At 38.0% G+C, this 22,347-nt stretch overlaps 5 non-coding genes and 2 pseudogenes across 5 annotated transcripts; 3 read left to right on the plus strand and 4 right to left on the minus strand.

The window, feature by feature from the left end:
* Nucleotides 1–3,321: 3,321 nt before the first annotated feature.
* LOC119581366 lies at nt 3,322–3,510 on the minus strand. Its single transcript, XR_005229510.1, has one exon. It is a non-coding gene; the product is annotated as a U2 spliceosomal RNA (small nuclear RNA).
* An 884-nt stretch (nt 3,511–4,394) lies between these two features.
* LOC119581329 lies at nt 4,395–4,557 on the plus strand. The gene has a single exon (XR_005229479.1). It is a non-coding gene; the product is annotated as a U1 spliceosomal RNA (small nuclear RNA).
* Nucleotides 4,558–5,723: 1,166 nt separating this feature from the next.
* Nucleotides 5,724–5,841, minus strand: LOC119581402. The gene has a single exon (XR_005229539.1). It is a non-coding gene; the product is annotated as a U5 spliceosomal RNA (small nuclear RNA).
* A 659-nt stretch (nt 5,842–6,500) lies between these two features.
* On the plus strand, nt 6,501–6,702 carry LOC119581380. Its single transcript, XR_005229522.1, has one exon. It is a non-coding gene; the product is annotated as a small nucleolar RNA U3 (small nucleolar RNA).
* Nucleotides 6,703–7,990: 1,288 nt separating this feature from the next.
* Nucleotides 7,991–8,166, minus strand: LOC119581368 (annotated as a pseudogene).
* Nucleotides 8,167–11,416: 3,250 nt separating this feature from the next.
* On the plus strand, nt 11,417–11,579 carry LOC119581323. Its single transcript, XR_005229473.1, has one exon. It is a non-coding gene; the product is annotated as a U1 spliceosomal RNA (small nuclear RNA).
* Nucleotides 11,580–13,808: 2,229 nt separating this feature from the next.
* Nucleotides 13,809–13,927, minus strand: LOC119581297 (annotated as a pseudogene).
* Between the last annotated feature and the right edge of the window lie 8,420 nt (nt 13,928–22,347).

Consider the following 22,347-nt stretch of genomic DNA (forward strand, 5'->3'; position numbering starts at 1 on the left):
TATCGTTCACCCGCGTCGAACTACCATCGTTCATAAGGATCAGACAAGAATCATTAATCAACTTAACTACTTGCTCACCTCCACCTCGCCGTAGGAACCCCATAACGTATGATGAGCATTAAAATCGTTTTAAAATTAATTTCTTTTGTGACAGACTATCCTGAAGAGCAAAAAACTCATTATAAATTACCCTATTACTAGCTGGACAATAAACTGAACATGTAGTCAGATACATGTTATTGATTTTTACTTTGCATGTGACATACTCCAAAGTAGAATCAATTCCTACTACAGTGAATGGGACGCTTAGGTGAATGTACATGGCGGACTCCGCCTCCACCCCTACCCTCTCCATCCTTCCTTCTGACACAGATGGTAGTTCCTCAGCGAAACGACCCCATTTGACACAAGATGGAGAACTATTACATCGGGAGCTTAAGATGATGCTAAATCTGAGGTCATTTACTTTAGTTCAAAGACTTCGACAGTTCCATTGTACAATGGTTAACGTGAAGATTACATTTTATGGGGTTTGGAAGTGCCTTGTCCTCTTTCCCCTCGCTAACCCAGGGGCCTCCCATGGGTATTTTGGAGGACAGTAGCCTGTATGTCCTGCGTCTCACTGCTTTGGAGACGCCCAGTAGAAGATAATCTGTTCCGAGAACAATCCTAGCGGCTCCTAGCAGGACCGTCTGGACAAGGTGCGATCAAGATTGTGTTTTTGTATGATCATCGTATGATGCTGCTGCTGCTTTTGCTGGGTTGATCAGCAATTTGTTGAATTGTATTATTCAATTCTTAAATTCTTTAGCAGTTTCCTTTAATTCTGCAATTTCTGGTATGCCTTTAATTCTGCAATTTCTTTGTCTTTAGCCGCAAGCTCCTGACTGATGCTTTTTACACTGGGAGTGTTGTTGCTGCGGAAGCGCAGAAAGTATTGGTTTGTTGGTCAAACCTTTCCTCTTGGCTTCACGGTACTTCATGCTCTCATGTATGCAAAAATTTCAGTGTCCTTCAAGCCGCTGCACTCAGTAAAGCCAGATTGATGGGTAGTTGCACAGTTAGCACACTTGAGAGCATTACGTCCAGCAGTGTCATGAGCTCCAGCACATTTACCACAATTCAATTTACCAGTGTCTTTATCATTGCATCGTAATAAGGTGTGTCCAAACTTTCGGCATCTACTACAGCGCATAGGTTTTTGAATATACGGTCTCACTTGGACACGTTCGTATCCAATTGTGACATGCTCAGGAATTTTACTTGAAGCAAAAGTCAAAAAGCACAATCCTACACCCTGGTGTAGAAGAGTACTGCGGGTCTGAGGTGGGCTGCCGACTACGCTTACTGTAGTCCTGCAAACCTGGAAAATCAAGGCACTGAAGGTGTAGGCAAAGCACCAAGAGCTGAAAGTTCTGAAAAGTCAGAAGTTTACCCTATAAAATCTACGTTATATGACTCAAGAAACAACAATGCTTGGCGTGGGGAAAAAGTGACACGGACACCAGGTATCTGTGGCACATTTGGTTTGCGTTGAAAAATGGGGGCTGAACATAAAACGTCTCGTAAACAAGTGATATGCATTAAATGATTTTACGTATGCTTATATTTTGATGTATTTATGTATGAGTATATATATATATAATATATATATATAATATATATAATATGATATGAAATATATATATATTATATATAATAATTATTAGTTTTATATATATTTATTATAGTATATATATATATATATATATGAGTAATATATAATATATATAATATATATTTAAAATATATTAAAATATATATAATATTATATTATTAATATATAAATTTTATATATTAATTTTAATATTATTTTATAAGAATATATATATATATAATATATTAAATTGAATATATTAATATAGATTATATATATAATAAAAATTATATATTATAAGAAATTTATATATATGATATAAATATTATTATATATATATATATATAATTTGTTATTTTATTATTATTTTATATATATATATATATATATATATATATATATTATATATATATATATTAATATATATATATATATATATATATTTTATATATATATATTTATATATATTATGTAATTTTATATAATAAATATATATATAAATGTGTATAAAAATATATGTTGGTATATATAAAATATATATATATATATAATATAAAATTATATTTTATATATTAATATATATATAAAAATATATATGCATGTATATAAAGGATGTATGTATGATATATAAAGGGATGTATGTTTGTAATATATAATGTTGTGTGTATGAAATGACGAATGGGAATAATATGATATATGTATAAGTTTATATAGTAATTAAGCATGTGTATAATGTATTGGAAATGCACTGGAGACTTTATGAAGAAAATGCATTCATGGTGCATATAGTTTATTTAGTCCCTGATACCACGTTTTTTTTTCTTTCTTTTTTCATGTATAGTAAATAAATTAGGTTCCCTCTAATTTTTCTTTATACCATTTGATTTAAGCGTGAAGCGGTCTAAGGTGCTTAAGAGTTTGATGACTGTTCCGACTCTGTTATCGGATGTTCAGATGAGAAATCAAGGGGTTGCTAGTAAACTGAAGTAAGTGTCAACACTTGTTATTAGAGTAATTTTCATCGTTCCAAATGTTTTAACCAGATTTGAAATAATAACCAACTAATTTGTTCGTAAATTGTTTTGCATTACAAGTATATAAAAACCTTTAGATATGATCATTATTATTTTGTCTATCTTTTCATAGTATTTCCCCCGAGTGTAATTATTATACTTGCACTCCTTTATTACTTCATGTACCGGAAAAGTCAAAGGCAGTGAATGAAAGGTCAATCGTGATTTATGAAGGGCACGATTCATAGTTATACATACCATAAGTTTCTAGAGTAAGGTTGTTGCATGGAGTGGGAAGGGGTTGGTCTTTTTCATACTTCGAGTGAATGTAACTGTAGCCTTTCTCTTTAATATATCGTCAACTAGTTGATATGTTTTATTAGTTAATATCTTCCCGGAGAGATTGGATTATCTAGGAAGTACTACAATAATTGGCCAGTTCTTAGAAATCATATTAATTTTCGTGTTTTATTAGCTGTAAGTGTTGTAACTATACAATGTGTATATATTTTGGTTTTAGCTAAAATGCATTACTGAGGCCATCTTCGATAGCGATGAAAATATAGTCACTAGTTTTAAAGAAACTAGTATAATATCAGCTCTTAAGAGAGGAGCTAATGTGAAACTTGCTAACTGCATACAAATAAATAAAATTAGTTGCTATCCCCCCGGAGGGAGTGGACCAATCCGGAGGTACTGCAATACCGGGCCGATCCACGGCAAAGGGGAGCAAGCCCTAGCACTTTGCCATTTTTCCCAAAAAACAGTTTTAAAATCGTAGATCCCACATGGGGATCGTATCAGATATTAAGCGATAAGAATAGAACTACAGGATGTAAACGACATGGCGTTAGAAGTTATTGAAATATGATTTGCATATTAGAATGTTTCCTTTTATTGAAAAACTGTTGCTGGGATTCACAATGTTCATCGGACTTTTAACGAAAGTACACGTGGGAAAATATTTTTAGTTTTTTAACCATCACTAAAATTATTACATTTGCATGCGCCCTAAACCAGCACACTCCCGCCCCGGCCCACGTTCACATCCCAGGACACCGGGCCGGCATAGACGTATATGCCAATCTATTACTATTAATTATGTTAGGCCCTGTTTACCCGCACACTTTGACACGCGTCCACACGCACAAACGTCCATGTATACTTATATGTAAAAACGTACGCGCACACAACACGAATACTTTTTTGGTTTATTTTCCACACACATATGTATATACATATATATGTTTACGAACCCTGACCATTATTTCCATTTGATATATATTAGTCTTGCGAAATATAAGCAAGATTTGAAAAATGCATAAACCTGAGTGTATTCAAATCATGTGAATATTCAATTTATACGACTATGTTCGTAGATATGTATCCATCTGTATTTATGGATGCCTTGATGGGTTAGATGAATATGTTCGAGTGTGTATGTGTGGATTTTCATATGTATATGCCATAAAATATCACGATGATAAAATTAGGATAACAGAAGTACAGGTGGAAAAAGCTTCTTATACACTGTAATTTACGTTATGATAAGGATAGTTATTATTGAATGAATAACAAGTGACCTTTTTGTTTCCGAATACAGTTTTGAAATATAAACCAAAGTGGCATTCACTAGAAGAGTCTACGTAAAAGAAAATTCCAACTTGGTATTTGTATAAAGTGTTGTAGAGCGTGTGGGGTTCTCAGTGTGAGTGAGCGTGGGTCGGCGCGTGGGTTGGTGAAGCATACTTACCTGGCACAGGAGATACCGTGATCACGAAGGCTGTTCTCCCAGGACGAGGCTCACCATTGCACTCCGGTGGGGCTGACCCCTGCGATTAACCCAAATGTGGTTAACTCGAGTGCGCAATTTTTGTTAGCGGGGGACTGCGTTCGCGCTATCCCCCATATTACATTTCGATACACTTGAGTAATTCCATAGGAAACCCAAACCTTAAAACCTTACTGAGGCCAAGATTCATGAGTGGGGAACAACTGTTAGATAATTTCAGTTTTTTGATACATCCCAATGAGTTCATATGATAAACTTACCCAAAAGAAAATAGCTACCTGGCAATTCTTATTTATCCTGGTAAATTATTATGCAACTTTGCATAAATATATTGATCTATATTTCGATATTGGCTGCAGAATATTTGAACGATTGTAGTGTCCAAAGCAGGAAATATCCAATTGTATACAATGCCAAAGAAATGGGTAGTGAAAGGAATTTGACGTATCTAGATGGATGTAGGCACCAGTAATATATTTTGAAAAAATGGTACTTTACATTTGTTTAAATGTTCTTTACTTTTATGAGACTAACTACAGTAGTTGCTAAATTTATCATATTAACCTAATTGTGCATATGTTTTTCTTTACTTAAGGGATGTTATTTCGTCAAAAATAATATGAACATGGAAATAACATTTATTTTTAATTATGAATTGCGATTTCCCATACAGAGTTTCTGCTATATAGTTGGGTGGGCATATATGTGGTACACTGTGGTTGTCCTACATTTCCTATACCTTTAACATTATGGATAAATATTAATTATCATATATTTGATAATATAAAATGTATGTCCACACACATTTATATATTTACACATATAGATAGATAAATATATGATATATTATGGGAGTTGCATCAGAGTAGATCAGTGGTGTGAGAAATGTAAAATATCTATATATAAACAGCAGGTAGACCACTAACGTCTTAATGTACGTACACATATTTCCGAAATCATAGTTAATGTTATTGCACATTATTTTATTTGTATATAAGGATAATCCCTTTCACCACCAAGTAAATGAAAATTAGGATGAAGCAAGCTGAGATTAGAACTGTAAAAATACAGTAAATGAATTAGCTTCGAACACCAACTGATAGCGTTTTTTAATGAAAAATAATGTATAACTGATATAAATGGAAAAGCAATTTGTTTTAGCCGAGGATGGAAGGTTGAAATATTATGTAGTCACTACAACTAATTGAATACATATCCAGATATTATCCTTACTACAAGATTACTATTAGTGAATTATATCTTTATTGCGTATGTTGAATTTGAACCCACCGAAGTGGGCTATAGAAAAAATTGAGTAAGACTCATTGAGTTGTTCCCCTCCACGGAAATCTTTAGTAAAAGGCGAAAGATTTATGCGTTTTGAAGGGAAACCAGAGTTAGAAATAAATGGTAATCAAGTTGACCAACAAAGGTAGACTGAGGGGTCGTAGAGCGATAAGTAGAAGGGCAAGAAAGGCATATCTTGAAAGAACCAATATTGTTATTTTATCAAATAAGGATTAGCACGCACAAAAGTAAGTGTGTAGTCATGGCATTTACGTTAACGAAGTATATAAGCCAGGTGGTTTGAACATGACTGAATTTAACAATTGAAATTGTAACATCACATATGAGGAGGAATGTTGTGCCTTGAAATCATCAACCATCGAGATAACTTTTTAAGATACATGAACCTTTTGATTCCCACATTAGATTACCTTATAGTACCTAGAAATATGTACCTTTAATTTGATAGGATATGCATTGGAATAGGTAATATGAAGATATATCCTTTCATGTAGTTTAGTATAGTCCCTGTGCCGCGAATGTATAAATGTGTTGTTTTAAACTATCGATAGTAAATGCAAGTTCCACTTTATATTTTCTGTATAGTATTTCATTAGATAGTTGTAGGTTATGTAAATATTTCTAAATGGGCAAACTATGTCCACATATTACATCATACGTATGCTAACACATGAACGCGTGAAAAACCCGGTGTATTAGAAGAAAGTCTTCAGTAAAATGCAGGCTGTGAGTAAATCTAGAAAGTGAAACTATGATCATACTTTATAGGATCACTTCTATAGTGCGATTGCCGGGTTTCTCGCCTAGATTCTCGGAATATATTCAACCACGATGAGGACTGTTAGTGTAATCCTCTGAGCGGGAAGCGGCTCACAAGTGTTTGCTTGAGAGTTTGATGACCGTTCTGACTCGGTTTACCGATGTTGAGAGGAGGATCACACAGGCTGAGTGATTGAATATCAGTCCACTAGAAGTATTCTTGAACTTTGAGAACTCCTGACAGGGAGAAAAAAATTTCCCATATATAAATTATGTGGGCTCTCGCTTCTAGATTCAAACCCAAAAACCCCGGCCCTTTTGGGGGGTGTCTGTTTAAAAATCACTGAAAAACATTTTTCATTTTTTAAAGTTAAAATATATATATTTTTTTTATTTTTTGATAGCATTATCTAATGCCACTGCCAAAAACCGTTTTGTGTTTTTAAAATTTCTTTTTAATTACCCCCTTGAGTTGGTGTGGAAATTCGAAAGAGTATTTTAAATTTTTTGCCTGGGGGTATTTCTTTTTCTATAAAAAAACATTAGTGCATTATTTTCACTGTGCCTTAAAAGTTTGTGGAGGCATAGATTCTCAGGGGGGAATGGGAATGCATGCAGGTCTTTCACACATTTCATTTTAAAGGTGATTTTAACTTTATTGATATACAATATTTTATCAGTTAATTTCTTCCAGAGACAGTCTTAGATCAATCCTGGGGTATTGAAAATGCTCCGATCCAGTCTAAGGAAAAGGGAAGGGCCTAGTAAATTCATTTCTCAAAGTCTTTTTATATCGCGTGTTTTTTAAAAGAAAATGATTTTACTCTAAAATATGTTTAAATATTGCCCAAGTTAATCATTACTTCCCCGATCTCCGGCAACGAGAATCATCTGAAAAAGTCCCCCTTTTGGGAAGCTTTTTTAATCTAGCTTTTAAGGGAGCTAAAAATTTAAATACAGAGAGATTAGGCTAATTACAATGTAATTTTATGAAAATTTGTAGATTTTTTTTGGTGTTTTTGGGCAAGGGGGTTCGGCCCTTTGTATTTACTTTCGTATAAAAATGTTAAATAATTTTCGTCTTGCATTTAATATGCGCTGAGAAAAGGGAAGGGCACAGGGGAAAAAGATCTGTTTTTTAAAGAGTCTTTTTTGTATGATCATAATATTTTTAATATACCTTTGACACGGATTTCCCTAAAATTCATTTTTTTTATGTATTTTGATTTAAGTAAGAAATCAGGAGGTACAGCGCTCATTTGCTTTGTTTATTTTTAACAGAAAAAAGCGCTCAGGCATATATGAATTAAAAAACTTTATAAAAGGGGTTTTTTGTTTAAGATCCCCTAAAAGGGAGTGGATACGTTTGGGGGGGTCCTGTATCCGACACGGTGTAGGAATCCCGTAGAGCGCCCCTACTCCTATTTGAGTGGTTGGATTCGTAAAAAGCAATAATAAAATTAAATATTTTATTTTTCCCATAGGGAGTGGCCCAAATCCGGGGGCACTGCATACTGGGCCGTCTGCACAAAGTGGGAGAAACCCCACCCTTCGCCATTTTCCAAAAATAATTTTAAATTGAAACCCCACGGGGATCGTTCAATTTAAGCTGATCAAAAGATACTCACTTTGATCTTACCCAAAAGGCCGGAAGCGATCTAAAACTGGTTGTGTGCCAGAAAATTTTTACTGTGAGACTTGTTAGTGAACTCCTTTTTTAGCAACAGACTTACGTTGGGGGTCTTTAAATATGATTTTCGTACGGCAATGATTTGTGTCTGTTGAAAGAATGTTGCTGGGGTTTCAAGCAGTTTTTTAAATTCTTGGGCTTCCAAGAATGTGGAAAAAACCGTGCTTCTCAAACCCGTTTTTTACAAAAAGTCTTTTTCTAACACAACCCACCTGGCCCCCCCCCACTAATAAGCGCACCGCTCCCCACAGCAAACTCCATATAAGGTATTTTTATTTTAAAAATAACCTTTCCCCTGTCCGCAACTTGTGATGCTGCACTTAAGTCTGCACATGGAAACAACTGTGTGTGGCTGTACTAGCACGACTTCGTAAATCTTTTACCAGTAGACCTGTGGTTGTTTTTCCCTGTGGGCCAAGTTTTTAGTTAGAACCTCACTCAGCAGGAGGTAGTTGACGATTTTAACTGCCCCCTCCCCCAGTTGTGCCGGGCCAACGTGATAAGGCCAGGTTGCCTTTCCCCTTTAGGGGTGGCCGACCGGACATGTGACCCCCCCGTCAGCGTTTACCCAAAACATATTGTGTGTTCTCTACTGTGTTTTTTCTCTTTTCATTAATAGAGTCAAGCCGTCATACACTATAACTACCCCCCCTAGCCATTGTACAGGTTTTGACCCATTTCAAATGGTAGCAGGGGGGTTTTTGCATCCCTTTGGCTCCACACACACAGTCTCCGAAATCGTCTCGACCTGCTTCCACGATCTACGATGTGTACAAATCCACGTGAATACATGTGGCCTCTTTATTTCTTTTCCCTTCCTTCTCCCATAAATGTGTTAAGCCGTAGGTGCAGTCACTCTCCCTGTTGGTTTTGTTGGGTAAAAGTGCTAAGTAACAGCAAATGGTATGTTCTCACACGTTTCTTCTGACCTTAGATCACATTACTGTGTGATCACGGTATTGTCAACAAACATGAATATCGTTCATTAATCAATTAGTTAATTAAATTATCTTTCCCTTCCGGTCGGTCAAGACACGGAAAGTTCAAGAGATGACCACTTGTTTTTCCTGTAATTTGGTTGTTGATGAGGTTGACACCTTGGGATAACTGTAGCACCGTTACATTGCTCGTTGGTGACACGTTCTATCAGGTAGAATTGAGCTTGTAACACGATTTTTTATCAATTTATTTTGAGTATAGCGTTAGGATCTTCCCCCATATCATAGCACACAGGGATGCGTAAATCTCTGCCCCATCATTAGAATAGGTATGAGTAGAACCGAAGTTATTGGTTCGATCGGCAACTTTTGAGTCAGTGTGATATGCAGTTACATCCGTTAATTATTGTAGGACTAGGGTTTAAGCTAGAATCATTATTTGCTTATTTATCACGCCCTTTTCACTCTCTTGCATGTTTTGGGTACATCCCAAGCAGTAGTGTGATTCGTGAGAGATACTCGTAGGGAATGTGATGAGCGCCCATCACAGATACTCGGAAGAAAGCAGGTTATTTACAGATCTTTCTGGCCCAGGTCGCCTGATTCTACAGCCTTTTGGGCATAGGATCCCCCCATCGATGAATAGCGGGACATGGCTACCTCGGCAGTTCAGAATTTCTGACCCCCAGAGAAGATACACTTATTAGAAAGCTTGCAAATATTTTTTCACATCACCATTCATTAATGCGTACATTCTGTCGCATATTAAATGTTGAATTCAGTGTGGTAGTTGAAATAATTTTGTATAAATAGCATTGCTAATTTATCTGTTTTTCTATATTGAATGTTAATCTTCATGTTTGTGATACATTTTCTGTGTGAGGTCACTCTCAGTTTCACTCTCATTCATGTTCGCTGTCACACACACACACTCACTCACTCACTCACTCACTCACTCACTCATTCACGCAGAACATAAGACACTGAAACCTTTTCATTAATAGGGTTTGTTGCTGTCATATTTGCAGGCATAAAAATCTATGATGTATTTCTTTTGCTCGCAATTTTGTCAGTTGTGATGAGTGACTCATACATAATGTACAGTTTCTTATTTTGCATACATTTCTTCTCTGTACATCATGTCTGCGGACCAGGATGTTCGTCAGAGCAGGTAGTAAGCTGCCTCATGATGTAGCGAAGGACCAGGAACTTGCCAGCGCAGGTACCAATCCCCCCAGGATGCTGTGGATGGGTGCTGCTTGCCTGGACGCAGGCAGATCCAGTCAAACTCCAGAAGCTCGTCAGCGAAGATGCCGAAGATGCTAAGATGCCGAAGAGGATGCCTCCTGCCAGGACGCCCATAGATCCAGACGAAGATTACTAGGACGTGAGGACGAGCATGCGGCCGAAAAGGACCTGGACGAGATCTGCGAGGATGTGTGAACGAGGACGCCGCAGATTTATACCTGGAGGAGGACTATGTTGAAGTGTGTCGACCGGACATGCGACCCCTTGCTCAGCGTTTACCCTAAGACTTCGTCTCGTGTGTTCCCTTACTGTGTTGTACTCTTCATTAATAAAGCGTCAAGCCGTCATAACAACTACCCCTGCTAACCATTGTACTAGGTTCTGAGCCCGTTATAATGTGTGTGTGTATGTATAATGTATACATATGTAACTTTACATAATAGTAAATGGTCATAGAATGTTTACGCAAGTATACCTCAGAAAAGAACTTGTACGTTTTCTTTTGAATAAAAAGTCTTTAAAATTGCCATAAAAAACATTGAAGTAAATTTGACTATACATTCCATGTGATAGTAGCGTAGCGTAATATAATTAAAATCTGAATGGTATATACCGCAGTGTACATTGAAATCATCTGAATATTACACTTAGGCAAACATGTATATCCGCCTGTATTAATGGGTGTATGGATGGATTTTATGGATATATGTGTGTGTGTGTGCGCTCACACACTTATGTATACTTATAAACATTGCTAAAAAAAATGTTACGGAGATGATAAAAATGGTGTTTATAAAACGAATGCCGCAAAAGCTTATTTATTCTACGATATGTAATGGACAGTTTCAAATTTAATGCCTTGCAAGCGAACGTCTCTGTTTCCAACCATAGTTGTAAAATATAATTAGAAATGTGATTTACTAAGAGGATCTTGAGAAAACTAAAGTCAAAGCTGATATTTGTATAAAGTGTTGTAAAGAGCGTGGGGTTCTCAGTATGGGTGAGCGTGGGTCAGCCCGTGGTTGTTTTAGCATACTTACCTGGCACAGGAGATACCGTGATCACGAAGGCGGTTCTCCCAGGACGAGGCTCACCATTGCACTCCGGTGGTGCTGACCCCTGCGATTAACCCAAATGTGGTTAACTCGAGTGCGCAATTTTTGTTAGCGGGGGACTGCGTTCGCGCTAACCCCCTTATAACATTTCATTTTTACCGAAAAGTGTTTTATATCCACTTGCCTACGAAGTCAGGACTATAATGATTTTACTTGCATATATTTCGTTAGTTTTGTCAAGCCAGCTCATTGGAAATTTTACAGATAACTCGTTCGAAGATATTTATGCATTTCCTAAATGTTTTACAGCATTGAAATGCTGAAAATCTCATTTCAATAGCATGGTAGTCTGCACTGGTATTAACAAAACATTTTACCATTCTTTTAAGCTCTATGCAAAGTTATTGGGCAATATTATTGGTATTTTGAAGGGGAATCCCCTTCATTCCCATATCACGAGAAATTTGATCATAACAATGCAATGATATATATATATACATATAATATATATATATGTATATATATATATATGTTATACATATATAATGTATACATATATATATATATATAATACATAAATATATTTCATATATACACCATATACATATATACACATATTGTAGTATACAAAAAATTGGGTCTTTTAAAAGATTGCCATGTAAATGTATGGATGTACCATTTTTCGTTACATTTTAAGAAAAACACCCTAGCGATACCGATAAAACGATGCAGACTTTGAATCGCTAAAGGGATATGGATACCAATACAAAAGCATCGATCGATACATGTATCACGATACTAGCCATCTCTGACTAAAATGATGAATGTAAATCATGATAATAGCAGTGATCCTGGTGATGATATTATTGATGATAATTTATAATGAATAGCAGTAATGCTGATAATAATCATAATTGTAATCCACAATCAATTATGATTATTAGTAAGTCAATAAATAGATAAAACTAGTGACGTTGATCATGGGAAAAAAAATATAATGATTATCATGGCTATCTTATTCATGGTATCAGTAATTACGACAACGATGAATATAACGACAACTATAACAAAACCAATCACGATAGGGAAGACGTAGATTAGTGTGCCTCAATGTCGTGGACATGTTTATTAGCTTTCTATCTGTGACTAAACTTAATATGTAGTGTCCTTTTGCGAAAGTTTTTGTAGCTCGGTTATCACCAATTTCATACACTTGCCTTTTACTAATTTTCTAGACGTTCAGCTCTGTAACGAATGTAAGGTGTACAAGTAATGCATAAGAATTTGTAATTATGATACTACCATAATGAAGAATGTAAATCATATTAATGACCACATCAGTGGTACTAGTGATATTATTTCAATAAAAAAACAATGGCAGTAATTGTAGTCCTACCAAAAGTGACGCTAATAAGTGAATTATTAATTAGATTAAATAAATATGGAAGTAATAATCGTGATCATTGCCAGCTAATTTACATCAGTAATTACGATAACGATGATCCTAATGATAATTATGAAAAAAAAAATTATACAGGGAAGACGGATTACTGTGCATCAATGTGGTAGACATGTCTTCGAGCTTTCTATCAGTCACTACCTTACTATGCAATTTCCTATTGTGCATTTTTTTCATATTTTTTATATCTGCTGTATCTAGCGCGGACACTGGACCTAATATTTTGTTGTATGCTTGTGTTTGTGCTTGTTAACCGTGCATATAATTTATTGCTTTTCACAGTTATCTACTGAAAAAAGACACGTCTGGTGTTCCCAGGCGGTCACCCAACCGAATAATTACTATCGTTGGCGATTGAATTAGGAGTTTGTATATTTATGGCATATACATTTCAATTTTCATTTGGTCTCATTGGTTACTAAGATTATACACAGACGACACAGTCATTTTTTAGCGGTTTCGGCCCTGAAAAAAAATCAAAGCTTCAAAGTGCTGCAGTACATATTGCTAAAACTTAATCGTGATTTTTTTTTTTTTTTTTAGACATCTTTATTACAATCATTTTATACTTATTGTTCCTTCGTAGATATCATTACTAATATGATTACTAACGGAATTAGTATTATTACAGCTTCAGTTATTTCTTCTTTGTAAAAGTGCCCCAAAAATCTATTTAGTATCAGAAAATTAATAAAATGTTTAGAATGTAGGTTTGCATTTACTTTAGTTACCTCTATGAGTTAGCCTATTCGTTTTCTGTGTATCCTTCTTCCTCTCTCCAGTGGCGATTACTTTTACTGTAATTCCTATGGACTGAAGTATAATTTCAATTGATTTCTTTATATAGATATAAGAAGAGCTGCTATAAATTTTATAAAAATGCAAAACATGTAAAGAATTTACAATAAAATGCCAACGACATCTGGTGTACACAGACGGTCACCCATCCAACTACTGACTAGACCCAACGTTGCTTAATTTCGTTGATCGGACGAGAAGCTGTGTTTTCAACGTGGTATGATCGTTGGCGTATTTATTACTAACATTAGACATCTTTAAGTCAGTGTTCACTGAGTTTTCAACATACGAATATAATGTATGTTTTGTTTTTGCACCAAACTACTTTTACTAATTTTCAAGTTGTGCAACTCTGGAAAGAATGCAGTGTATGCAACATGCATATTGAATAAAATGATATTGTCTACGGTTTTTAAAACTGTGTACACATGCATCCTTACATCGTTACTTTAAGTAGAAAGAGTTAAATAATATAGATAATCATAAACAGGAATTCTGCTTATTATTGAATCTTGAGTGCTTTCATACACATTGCTGTTACTGTTCCTCTTTTTGTTGGTATTATCAGTATTTGTAATTGTATTTGTATAACTATTCTTACTAATAATTCTATTATCACCATCATTAATCAATCCTTTAAACATGTGATTATTGTTGCTATCAAAGACATTATTGTTATAGCGTCGGCAATAATGATGCTAATGCTGATGCTAATGTTAATTTGATAAAAATTTGAATAAAAGTGATGATACTGATTATGATCATGGTAAGAAAAACATAAGCATTGTCATCATAGACATCTTAAGCATGATACAAAAAATTAAGATATCTATGATCATGATAATTATAGCAAAACCAATTGCGGATAGAGATGAATAAATTATTAGCTACAAGGTCGTGGACATGTCTTCAACATTACCTTCAGGTTCTTAAGTTTTTCTTTTTAATATTTTCAAATACCGTTTCTAAATCTGTTTTATCTGTCGTGCATATTAGGCAATGTTATTGTGTGCAAGTATAATTCAATACTTTCAGCCTCTGCCGAAAAGAAGTATGTATCTGATCTTTTTTTCTATAATTCCATATACTATCAAAAAAATGAGAGTAAAAGAACGTGCTGAAGATATACTAAAAAGACCATCTGTGTTCCAGGTGGACCTCACCCAGTATGAGGAATAAAACTTTGCTCATTTCGCTGATCGGATCTTATCGTTATACCATTTGCTTTCTTTTAATACCGTTAATCCCCATTCTTACTCTGTAATCCCTTTTGGGAAATTTTCAATACCTGGCGTCATCACTCAGTGAGTTTGTTCTTTATATTTACATCTCACGTTCCCCAATTAGGGAAAAAATCTGATAATGGTTCATATTTCCCAAAATTTTGCTAGAGTTCTTTAGTTTTTGTGCCATTAAATTTTAAAAAAGTTCTGGGGGGAGAAAATACTTTTTGCAAAATATAAAAAGAAGTGTACACTATAAAAACTGCACATGAAAAAACTCTGCCGTTTTTTGATCAATTTTTTTTTCCTCCCCGGGAGATTGATTTATTGTTACGCCCCCCCCTCTCCTCTCTGCCCCCAAACACAAATAGGCGGGCAGACGGTTTTTTAACCCACAGGGCGTGAACATAAACAGCCCCAAAAGCCCCGGGCACCACGCGTCCCAAACACCACGAGGAGAAACCCATGCAGGCGGGCACAAAATAAAAAACCGTGACATCTTTCCTTTTTTACACAAGTTTTTTCCCCTACACTTTTCTAAGGCCAATACGGGGGGAAAACCCAGCATGCCCACACTGCACGATACCTTATAACGGGGCAACAAAAGTTATATCGGGTCCGGGCACACACCCCGAGGTTCACGGGACAGCCCCCAAACCGTCTCCTCGGCTTGTTCCTCCGCTCCTCCCTCACAGCCCTCGTCATGTTTGCCCAGGTCCTTCATGTTAACAATCCCCGGGTCCCTTTTCTTTTAACACAGTTTCGCCCCGAGAAAAAGACCCCTGGCGTAGCACTATCCCCCCCCCCTATAGCCTGACAACCTAAACAAAACAAAATACAAAAAAATTTAAAAATAAAATTAGTCCTCAAACGAAAAAAATTTTTTCAAAAAAAGAAACTGTAATTGTAAATCAGTTCCAAAAACACAAAAATTTTTCTCCAGTGCGGCTTCCTTCGCTTCACTGAGGCGCTCTGAGGAGGTGTGGGCGGCGGTAGATTGGGCAGGGGCACCCAGAGGGTATCTCCTGTCCCCCAAGACCCGGCTCATGGTCCCATTACGCCCCTGCTGCATCCCCCTACCGTCCAAATGCTCGCCCTCATCTGGGGCCCGCGTCTCCCCACGTCCTCATCCCCGCTACGGGGGCTGACTTCACTTTTTTTTTCCCATGGACCCGAGTGCTTCCTGGCCCAGGGAAACACCACAGCCGGCGCCAACCCTCAAGGGTCGGCGGGGCCCCCCAAAACCCAACCAACTCCTCGCTCCCCGACGACTCTTCTGGACGCTCCATTTCCTCAAAATCCCCAGCTTTCCCACTGCCCTTCTGGGCCTTATCGGAATTTACTACCAACACTGTAAAAAACCCTTCCCCTGTCCCAAAAAGGCTCCGCCCAACCGCTACCCCCATCCCCAACTGCAGGTTTTAAAATGGGCTCCCGAGGCCCTCTATTCCATGCATCACTCTTGACAGCCCGACACGGTTTCCCTAGACCTGTCCTGGGGCAAGGTGCAGTCTGCCAACAGCCCCCCCCTTGGGAAGAAAGGCCAATCTTCACCGTGCCCCCTCACCCTTCCGCCCAAAGGTCGACACACGCCTTACTCTGCATCAGGTTAAAGGGCCCGCAGCATGCTCGTCCAGATCGGCCACATACCCGCCAGCCGCTGCACCGTCTGCCACGCCCAACAGCCTCCACTGGCCCCTTGAGCTGCACACAATCCCCGTGCCCCACAGTCTCTTGGAAAGTGCTCGGGCTCCCTTCTCAATCTCCCTTCTCCCCTTTAGCCTTCTGGCCCCGAGTCAGGCGGGGCTGAGCCGGGCCCTAGCCCTTTTTGCCTTCAGAAGGCCTCGAACCCCAAAGGCCCTCCCACCCCACCTGCAGTCCCCAGGTGTGCCCTTACGTAGATTTGCAGCTCTGGTCCGAAAAAGCGTAAACAAAGAAATCGGGGGCCCAGGACCACGATCTCTCTTCCGCAGCCGCGGGGGACGCCCCCTTTACCACGCCCCCACATCCTGCGCCACTGGGACAGTGTCTCGCCCGCTCAGGTCCGCTTCTTCAAGGGGGCCCGATATACCTCGGCCTGGGGGGGTGCCCGAAACGGCTTTTTAAAAGCCTCCGCCCGCTGGTGTAAGAGCATGTTGGGGTGGCAGATGCCCCAAACACTTCCACCTGGGGCCCCCTTGCTCTGTTACCAGCTGCGGGCCTTTCTTTTCCCCGGGGCCCCACCCTGCAGATGCCAGCATTTAATTGGGCGACATATGCCTCCCAGGCCCCCTTCCCCGTCAACTCAGCTGCTTATGCCTCACAGAATGTCGGGGGCCCGAGGGGCTGCGGGGGAGAACGCGTCCTAACTAACACGCCCGGGGGGGAGGAAGGGAGGGAGGGGAAACGGGGCGGGTTTACCGGGTCCTTTTTTGCCGCCACCAAACCCAGGAGCGGTTCCGAGGGGGTCCCCCCTTCTGTACACCCGGGCCCCCGCACGACAGTGCGAGGCCCGGGTTTTTCCTGCCACGGACCCCGGCAGACCCCTAATCTGACACCGGCATTTTTTTGCCAGAACCTCGTCTCCCTTTCTCTGTTTTGCAACTTTTACTACCTTTGACGCCCCCTTTCCCCCCTTTCATTTCCCTCCCTCGGGCCCTAACCTCGCCCTTCAAGTCTCACCTCCTCCATCAGTTCACTCTTACGCTTTTTTGCAGGCCTTTTCGGTATACTGCTGATTTCCATCTTCACAGATGCAAGATTGTTTTGTAGCACCTCAAAAGTCGGCAGAACTGTTCCTCTGCCTTCCTTGCCTGCATCTCGACGAGATGGTCCCCCTGCTCGTCCCTCTTCCTGTCTTCTCCCTTTTTTGCCATTTCCTCCCCCCTACCGGGCCCCATGGCAGTGATCAGGCCATCTGGCTCGGGTTCACCTCACTCGTGCCTGCCTCTCATAGCCTCCTCTCCCCATGGGTGCGCCCTCTTTTCGACATGATAAATCGGGGCTCTCCTGATCAAATATACAAATCCCCTCCTGACACCATTTGTTACCCGCCTCGTCTCTCTCTGCCCCAACCAAAGCAGGCTAGGCAGACGGTTGTTTTCCACAGGGTCTGACCTGAAAACTCAAGAGGGACGGGACAAAAGCGTCCCAAACACCCGAGGGAAACGCCAAATGGCAGGGAGGCACAAAAAAACACACGGCAGTCTTTCCTTTTTTCACAAGTTTTTCCCCCTACCTTTTTTTTAGGGGCCCAAAAAGGGGGGAAAACCCGCATGTCACACTGCCGATACCTTATAAAAGGCAACACAATTATATCAGGGCCAAGGCACACACCAGGTCTTACAGGAGCGCACCCAAAATCCGTCTCCTCGGGTTTTCCTCCGTCCTCCCTCACGCCAGCTGCGTCTTTTTGCCCAGGTCCCTTCATGTTACCCTGCCCAGGGCCCTTTTCATGGTAAAACATGTTTTGCACAGAACAAAGACCCACTGGGGTAGCATTTCTTTACTTATAAATTTTATTTGCAATATTACTGTTTTATTGTTTTTTGATTTACCCCTACCACTAAAATTTTTTCTGTCCCGTTTTTTGTCTATCCTTCCCGCTCTTTTCAACGGTAATTTTCTTTTATTGGTTTCTATTGACTAACTAAGTTCTTTTTTGCAAATATATAAAGGAAATGCTGTAACTCCTTTAAACTTAAAAAAACATACAGCAATATAACAAAATTTCATAGCATCTGGGTTTTTATAATTTTGTCATTTTTAAAACTTTTTTTCACCACTCATACTTAAAAACCCATAAAAAAAATTCCCATTGATGTTGCTAAACCCGAGTTTTTTAACCCAGAACAGTATTTTTCACAATGATTTTGGGGTTTTTTGCCACACCCACACACACACACCTATGTATGTATTATATATATATATATATAATATATATATATTATATATATAATTTTTAAAAATATTTTATACAATGTTTGGTATATTTTACATGTATATATCACATACTATTTTTTTCCCAAATATACACTATTTTTTCTTTTTAAAATGCATTGAAAACAGACCCTGACCATCAAACGTAATTTCCTGTACTAGACCGTCTATTGCACGGTGTAAACTGAACGTTTTACGCTCAGTGCCTCAGTGCTCGTTCTCCTGTTTTTGTACAAAACCGTTTCGCAAAACCACTCTTAGCTTGCTAAAAATCGAAAAAATGGTTTTAGGATGAGTTTCCGGGTGGGTTTTCGAAATCTCCCCCGCGAAAAAACTAGACCCTGGTAAAAAACAAAAGTATTAATTATATGATCTTAACTTACCTAAGTAACTAAAATAACCTTTTTATGGGGTTTTAATACTATTCACCATGATAATATTTATATATATATAATATATTAATTATATATTATATATATATTTTATGATCGTGGGGAATTTTTTTTCGGTCTAGGTATTTTTTTTGGGGCCCTGTGGGGGTCTTCTAAATTTTTTGCAGTGGAAAAAAATTCCTTTTGAAATAAAACAAATGCCAAAAGCATCTGGGGGTTCCCCAAGCAAACACCCTCCCAAATCCCAAAGTTTTTTGAATTTTGCTGATCGGGGTCGGAATGGTGGGTTTTACCGGGGAAAAATTGTTTTCGGGCTGTTAGCTATGCAAAACCCCCTTTTCATTTAAATTTTTTCCTTTTGACTCACAGTCCTACACAGACGACAGTCTTTTTTCCCTTTTTTTCTCCCTAAGTCTCAAGAAGGGACGAAATAAAGCTTCTAACTGAAACCAAATATTGGGAAACTTTATCGTGTTTTTTCTTTTTTTATTATCATTATTGCATTCCCTTTTTACCTGTTGTTCTTTTTTAGATACCACTGCTAAAATTATTCTTACTAAAACAACAGTATTATTACGGTCCAAGTAATTCCCAAAATAATAAAATCTGTTTTAAAATTGGAAATTTAAAAAGTTTAAAAAGCAGAAAATTAATTTACTTTAATTCACCTTTCGTTTTTTGCCTTTTTTTCCGACGGCATAACTTTACTCATTTCCCCCTTTACCCAACAATTTCCCTTTATTTACTTTTTCAAAAAATTTAAAAGGCTTTTTTAAATTGAATAAAAATGCAAAACATAATTATTATATGTAAAAAAAGGCCCACCATCTGGTGTTCCCGGCGGGCACCCATCCAAATACTGACCAACCCAAAGTTGCTTAACTTCGCTATCGGGCGAAACGGGGCTTTCACGTGGTATGTCGTTGGGAAGGTTTTTACAACGTTCCATTTTTTGTCGTGCTCTCTTTTTAATTCTAAAAAATGCGTGTTTCTTTTTTCTTCAACTTCTACCTGACATTCCGTATAACGATGAGATCTGCTTTGTAAAGTAAGCTAATCACATCGGGATATTGGGAAATTTTAAATCTTTGTTACCACTTTCTTGGGATCGCCCAAACTTTGACTAATTTCGAGCTGTGCAACTCTGTAAAAAAATAAAAGGTTTACAACAGTATAAGAAATTTAGTATATAATTTTTGTATGGGTTTTTTAATTGTATTCTTCTACTGCATCTCTTGCACAACTGATGTAACTACCCAAGCAAAAAACTATTATTAAATTTAACCTTGGGGATTTTTAAAAAAACATTTTTCCCCCTATTGTTTGTTTTATTATCATCATTTGTAGTTTATTTGTATCGTTTGATTTTATTGTTTTTATTTCTCTATTAACATAGTCATTATTGTCAGATAATGGTAAATAAGGGCTACTTAAATGTAAAAATTTAAACATAAATTTCACATATCATGATTTGGTATATATTCTGATCATAATACAAACAAATGTATATCATTTTGATTAAAGATTACCCTCATTCTCAGAATCCCTCGAGTGGGCAAGCTAAGATGGGTTGCGAAAGGGGTCTGTAAAAAAACGGTTTGGATTCGATTGCGCATTGAACGAAAATATCATTAATACTCGTGCTATGACGTGTCTGGTACAGGGGTTTTCGTTTTGCTGATCACATACTATTGTAAGGAAAATCTAGATACTACTAATTAATTGGATTTAAAAACTTCTATTAAAAAACGCGAAACTCAGGGCACGGTGAAAAATCCCCAGATCTAGTTTTTAAAACTCAGGATTTTTATACTGACTAAAACTTTGTTATATATCAGGAATCGGGGATGAAAAAAAACAAATTTACCAAAGTTTATTTAAAATTCAATTGCAACAGGTTTGAATCCCAAAACACCCTTCCTTTGTAAGTTGATCCTTACTGTATATCTCTATAGGTTCCTCTTCCGGTCTTTGTTGCTTCTCTCCCTCACGTATAATAGTTTTTACGCCGACCGCCTCATCTCTCTGCCACCAACACAAGGCAGGCTAGGCAGACGGCGTGCTATCCACAGGGTCGTGAACACTGAACAGCTCCAAGAGGCACCGAGCACCACAGCGTCCCAAAACACCACGAGGGGAAACGCCACGTGGCGAGGCAGGCACGAAATAAACACAAAAGACAGTCTTTCCTTTATTTACACAAGTTATTTCCCCCGTACACTTTTCTATAGGCACAATACAGGGGGAAAACCAGCATGTCACACTGCACGATACAGCTTATAACAGGGCAACACAAGTTTATCAGGTCACAAAGGCACAACAAGGTCTTCACAGGAGCAGCACCCAACTCGTTCTCTTGCATTTTCCTCCGCTCCTCCGCTCACAGCCGCTGCGTCATGTTTGCCCAGGTCCCTTCATGTTCACACATGCCCAGGTCATCCTTTTCATGTTAACACATGTTTTGCACAGAGACAAAGACCCACTGGCGTAGCATATTAATTATATATATATATAATATATATATATATATTATATTATGTATGTATGTATGTGTTGTATTGTGATGGAAGGAGCCAGTCATTGAAATCTTTGCTGAGGTATTCATTAAGAGTATAGTATGTAATATATCCTTTCTCGTCTTTCCTACAGCTGTAGCCAAAGGGAAATATCTTGGCCATAGGTGGTGGGATAAAACCATCTACACAATGCAACCATGTTATGTTGGTCTTGTAATGAAGAGAGTGCTCCTCTTTTTCATGTTAATGATTCTAGTGTGTGGAATTTAGCTCCAGATATCTTTTTCAGAAAAGGGACTATTATTGTTTTGGTTCTATTCCAGTAAATGTATGGGAAACTCTTGCACTTCATTGACTTTCTCCATCCTGTGGATGGCCTTTACAGCATTAAGTACATATGCTTTTGTAACTGATGTGCCCACTTAACTAACCTGTTAACATAATTCACAAGATGGTGTTCTGCTTCAAAAGAAGAGTTGTTTTTGTCCAGGTTTTGAGCTCATTCCTTGGTACCCAGAAAGTTTATGCCTGATTCAGGGATTTTTTACTTCTTTGCAGCCCCACCAATTGACAGACTAAAGCTAATAGAAAAATAAAGTGAA

This window comes from Penaeus monodon, chromosome 14, assembly GCF_015228065.2.
Source record: "Penaeus monodon isolate SGIC_2016 chromosome 14, NSTDA_Pmon_1, whole genome shotgun sequence".
Classification (NCBI taxonomy): domain Eukaryota; kingdom Metazoa; phylum Arthropoda; class Malacostraca; order Decapoda; family Penaeidae; genus Penaeus; species Penaeus monodon.